Genomic DNA, 5,994 nt, shown 5'->3' on the forward strand with positions numbered 1-5,994 from the left:
AGATGACAAAGTCCACAAAAAAGGTACTAAAAATCAACTTTCTGTCATGTCATTCGTAGTAATGGATAATAACAGACTTTAAATTATCTACTTTCTTTTCCTTTTTTCTTGGTGTAGATTAACTTCTCAATACACCGGTATGAGTAAACAGCTTTTTAGACATTTTGTCGACATTTAATCACCCTTTTTGAATATTTATTTTCCCTACAACACAAAGGCTGATAAATAACCGGTTGGCCAGAGGATTCAATTTAACTTGAAATGTATAGGGAAAAGGACCATGTTCTATATTAAAATAATCTCCTTTTGGTGCACTGTACCAAATTTAGCCTAGGATAGTTTTCCTCCACAGTTTATTGGTAAGTCACAATGAACAGGCATTTACAAAATTGTAATAATCGCATTGTTATACTTGACAGCTGCTATTGTTGTAATCAACAACCGGCAAAATCAACCTCTTATTTTTTTTTAAATACTGGTTGAAGTTCATATGAGCAACTCTTTCATTATTCTCTTACATATCAGTGTATGTGGCATTTGCTGTTAGAGGTACGATCTCCACCACTAACCTCAACGGAGTAGTGAGTGACCTTCAGACTGTCATGCCTTATGTATCTGATGCTTTAAATGCAGCTGCCATCCGTTTGCGTATGGTATTGTTACAACCTGCTGGTTCAGGTCTGACCACTCTTGATGCAATTGTTTGCGGGGTACATGAGATTCCTTATTTTCGCATGTATGAGGAGGAGTGTTAAGGTGTTAGCGTTTGTTGTTCTGTTTAAGTACTGTGACACTGTAGTAACTGTAAGTTGCCGTTAGCCACACGTTACGGCTAGACATTAGAGTTTTTCACTTAAAAGCACGGAGCTAGTTGATGTGGTGAGCAATGCACCAAACACTCTGCAGCGTTTCAAGACCTTTCACTGTCTTCTTCGCCCCCCTTCTCCCCGCCCACTGCCTCTTTGACTGCTGAGGTCTTTGCAGTATTTTTCACTGAGAAAACATCAGCCATCAGCAAACAATTCACAGCACCGCAGACCTTGGTACACAATACCCTCACTTCAAACTTCGAACTCTCCTCCTTCGCCCCACTGACTGACACCCCTCCACCTGTCCGCTTGACCCAATCCCCATGCATCTCCTTCAGGCCATATCCAGCACACTCACACCGGCACTCACACACATCATCAACACCTCCCTGCTCACCGGCACTTTTCCATCCACATTCAAACAGGCCCCTACTCAAGAAACCCACATTGGACCTTGCAACTACCGACAGTTACAGACCTGTCTCTCTCCTCCCTTTTATTGCGAAAACCCTTGAAAGGGCAGTTACCTTTCTGTCGGTCTCTCGACTTTGTGTCGAACCGACAGATGGGGTTTGACTTGAGAACCTATCATATTCTGACTATTTTGAAAAGTCCAATGAAATTGGCGAATGAAATTTGCATGCCGGACTCCGCCCCCGGATATCCGGGTATAAAAGGGAGACGGCGTGCTGCATTCATTCACCTTTTGTTCTTCGGAGCCTTCGCATCTGATGACAACGTACTCGGACCTTCGCCACGTACTCGGACACGATGCATGACGAAAATGAGACGTCCCTTGCAGCATCGGAGGGTGACGTACTGGCTTCCGACCCCGATGATTCCTTGGAGCCCCCTCCCCTGGGAGGTTGAGCTCAGGATGAAACGGACGTCGAAATGTCAGCCATGCGCTCTCGGGCCGCCGCAAGCATTCGGCGGCAACTGCCCACCCGGCGCTCGAGGCTGGACGATTGGTCATCGGGGCGGGCGTGACTCTAAGCCGCGCCCAGCTCCAGTGCCTTTTTGTCCCCGAGGTGCATGAGGAGCTCGGTAAGACTGGGAACGCACCCTTTTCGGCGCATTTTTCGTCAGACTGACTCTGTCACCTTCTCTTCCCTCGATGGGGGACATCTAAGGGCTACGTGGACGTATCCCTGGGTGGCCATCTGGGGGGGGCGATCTAGCCTCCCGTCCACAGCTTGTGGGTTCTCTGCACCCCGGTGTCGGGAGCTTGCAGTGCCGCAGACCAGGCTGCCCCCGCTCTTCACACCATGGCGGTCCTGCAGGTCCATCAGTGAAAGAGTTACACGAGGGGAGACCGACCCAAAGGTAATGCAGGAACTCTGCGCCGCCACCGAACACCCCCTCCGGGCGACTAAGGTGTCAGCGCGGGCCCTGGGTCAGACGATGTCCACGATTCTGGTCCAGGAGAGGCACCTTTGGCTCAACCTTGCCCAGATGTGGGACGCCGAGAAGGTCCGCTTTCTCGATGCTCCCATCTCGCAGGGTGGGCTGTTTGGTGAGCCCCGCCGCGGGCCGGCCGCCTTCCGGCTGTCGAGGTCCCGTTCGGGGTCTGCTCCTAAACAGCCCCGGCCGCCTTTGTCGCCTTTCGTTCCCCCTGGGTCTTTCTGACAGCAGCTCTCACCCTCTGCGGACGGTGTTCGGCGACTCAACATTGCGTCACGGTGACGCGCAGTGCCGAGTATAAACATAGCCAGCCCTCAGCACTCTCACCTCGACTGTGCGTTGAGCTGCGCCATCGCCAGGCAGGAAACATAGCGGAGCTGGTCCCTTTCTTCGGGGGTAACCCAAAGACCGAAACAAGGGGACTAGAGGTACGATTCATCGCCCCCGATGAATCGTACCTCTAGTCCCCCTGTTTCGGTCTTTGGGTGCTTGGGTAGCACTTTCCAAGCCGTCACGGTGGCTACAGAATACGATCCGTCTCGGCTAGGCGATCCAATTCGCCAGGCCTCTGCCCAGGTTTCGGGGCATCCTCTTCACCTCAGCAGAGGCAGAGATGCTCCTGTACTACGGGTTGAGATTGCCCGTCCCCCCGGCCGAGATGTCCAGCGGGTTTTACAGCCCGTACTTCGTTGTCCCCAAGAAAAGCGGAGGGTTGCGCCCTATTCTCGATCTGCGTACCCTGAACAAGCACCTGCAGAAGCTGCCGTTCAGGATGATCACGCAGAGGCGCATCTTGACGTCTGGCAGACGTCAGGATTGGTTCGTAGCCATCAACCTGAAGGACGCGCACTTTCATGTCTCGATTCTCCCTCGTCATCGGCCGTTCCTACGGTTCGCTATCGAGGTCTCAGTACAGGGTCCTCCCATTCGGCCTGTCCCTGTCTCCACGGGCCTTTACGAAGGTTGTGGAAGCCGCCTATCTTGACGACTGGCTTATCTTGGCACACTCGCGAGATCTGTTGTGTACACACAGGGACTTGGTGCTCCGGCACCTCGACCGATTGGGATTACGGGTCAACCAAGAGAAGAGCCAGCTCTCCCCGGCGCAGAGCTCCCTTTTATCTCGGTATGGAACTCGACTCTGTCTCCATGACGGCACGACTCACCCTAGAGTGTGCACAGTCAGTGCTGAACTGTTTGAGCATTCTCAGACAGCAACCAGCGGTCCCCCTGAAATTATTTCAGAGGCTCCTGGGGCACATGGCATCCTCGGCGGGGTTGGTCCCCCTCGGGTTGATGCTCATGAGACCACTCCAGCACTGGCTACAGAGACGAGTTCCCTGGAGAGCGTGGCACACAGGCAGCAGGCGTATCATCATCACGCCTCTCTGCCGTCGCATCCTAAACCCTGGTCTTCAATGACCTTTTTTACGGCCGGAGTCCCTCTCGGGCAGGTCTCGAGGCGAGTCATGGTGTCCACAGATGCCTCCTTGCACTGTTGGGGTGCGGTGTGCAACAGGCACGCAGCATCGGGTCGGTGGACGGGCCCCCGCCTGCGCTGGCATTCAATTGCCAAGCGGAAGCGGAAGTACGCCTTCCCTGCAGTGAGCCTCATTGCACAGGTCTTGTGCAAGGTCAGGGAAGAGGAGCATCAAGTCTGAGTAGTTGCGCCTTACTGGCCCAACCGGACTTGGTTCGCGAAGCTAATGCTCTTGACGACAACTCCCCCCTGGCCGATTCCTCTGACGTTGCAGGGGAAGGGCACGTTGTGGCATCCGAGACCAGACCTCTGGGACCTCCATGTCTGGCTTCTGGATGGGACGAGGAGACCCTGAGTGGTCTGCCCCCTGCGGTGGTAGAGACCATTACACAGGCAAGGGCCCCGGCCATGAGGCGGCTGTACACCTTTAAGTGGCACCTCTTCTCGTCCCTGCTCAGAGCAGCTCTTTATCTGTTTCAGAGGTCAGCATAAGGAGGGCTGTATCCAAACGGAGGTTAGCGCACTGGATCGTGGACGCCATTACGATGGCATACTGGCAGTGAGGGAACACTCCACTCGGGGTGTGGCCTCCTCATGGGCACTGACTCAGGGCGCCTCTCTGACAGATATTTGTAGAGCTGCGGGTTGGGCTACGCCCAACACCTTCGCGAGGTTCTATAACCTCCGTGTAGAACCGGTGTCAGCCCAAGTCTTGCATGGTGCCAGCACGTGAGACCAGCGGTTGGTAGGGCGTACGACTCCGAAAGCACCTTCCCCCCCTTTCCGGGCGGGTCAGTGCGCTAATTCAGCCTCACTTCTTTCCCCTCGGCTGAAGAACAGGCATTCCATCCATCACTAAGCACTCCATGGCGGCGGACTGTGCGGAGCAGCCCTGCCTCCTTTGACCCCCCCCAACAGGGTGGTTACGTCTGACGTTTCCTCATGAGATGGTCCCCTCGTGGTGACCTATGACCTCCTCCAGGTGGACATCCACCCAGCGGTACCTTAGTCCGCGCTTACCTCCCATGAGTTTTCCCCTACAGGCGAGACCATGTTGGTGTCTCCACTATATTCCTCCCTGCGGCGGGAAGTGGTCTCCGTAGCGCATATCCCCCTTGAGGGAACAGCGCTTCCCCAGTGGCCCTACAGTACTGGACGGCTTCTCGCCATTAGAGATACAAGGCCTCTGTCTGTGGTGGCTGAGGGCAGGTGCCTCTCACCTTTGCCAAAGCTCTGGGACGCCCTGCCAAACCCACTGGATGGTTACAATTTCGCGCAAGCGCTCCCATCTGACACGCCTAGGCCAGTCAGCATCGCTTCGCTAGAGATTGTGACGCAGCATAGTGCTGTGGCGTTTTTCATAGGAACCCCATCTGTCGGTTCGACACAACGTCGAGAGACAGACAGAAAGGGAACGTCTCGGTTACGTATGTAACCTCCGTTCCCTGACAGCACGCCGTTTCCCTTTTATACCCGGATATCTGGGGGCAGAGTCCGGCATGCAAATTTAATTTGGCAATTTCATTGGCCTTTTCAAAATAGTCAGAAGATGATAGGTTCCCAAGTCAAACCCCATCTGTCGGTTCGACACAACGTCTCATTCCCTCCATCAGGGAACGGAGGTTACATACGTAACCGAGACGTTTTCAACCATGTTTCCTCATACCTATCCAAGAGCAACTACTGGATGACAAGCAGTCTGGCTTCAAAAGAAACCACTCCACTGAGACTGCACTGCTATTGGTCACAGAAGCACTGTAGCTAGTCAAGGCGGAATACAAATCCTCTGTCCTGATTCTGCAAGACCTATCTGCAGCGTTTGACACGGTCAATCACCAGATACTGCTAGCAACCCTGACATCCTTAAGAATCTCAGGCTCCCCTCTCCGCTGGTTCCAAACCTACCTCTCCAGCAGATCATTCAAGGTGTCATGGAGGGACTCGCTGTCCACTGCTCACCACATAATCACTGGGGTCCCTCAGGGATCGGTGCTTTTTTCTATTTACATGCTTTACATTACGTCTGCTAAATGACTAAATGTAAATGTAAAATGTGAATGGACTGTTGCTGGGCAAGCCATCACCACAGTAGGTGATTATCCATATTAGTGATATAGGAGGGACTTGACAGATGTTAGATCCACTAGATGTAAATGGCTTGCTTCTTTTGCTGTAAATTACTTATTGCTAGAGTGAAACGACTCTCAGGAATTACCATGGATTTGTTTAAGAATGTGCCAACAAAGACACTTGAATGATAGCTACGTTGGCCCGCAGCAGACTGCTGATCTCGAGACAGAC

The sequence above is a fragment of the Barbatula barbatula genome, assembly GCF_947034865.1.
Source record: "Barbatula barbatula genome assembly, chromosome: 10".
NCBI classification, from domain to species: domain Eukaryota; kingdom Metazoa; phylum Chordata; class Actinopteri; order Cypriniformes; family Nemacheilidae; genus Barbatula; species Barbatula barbatula.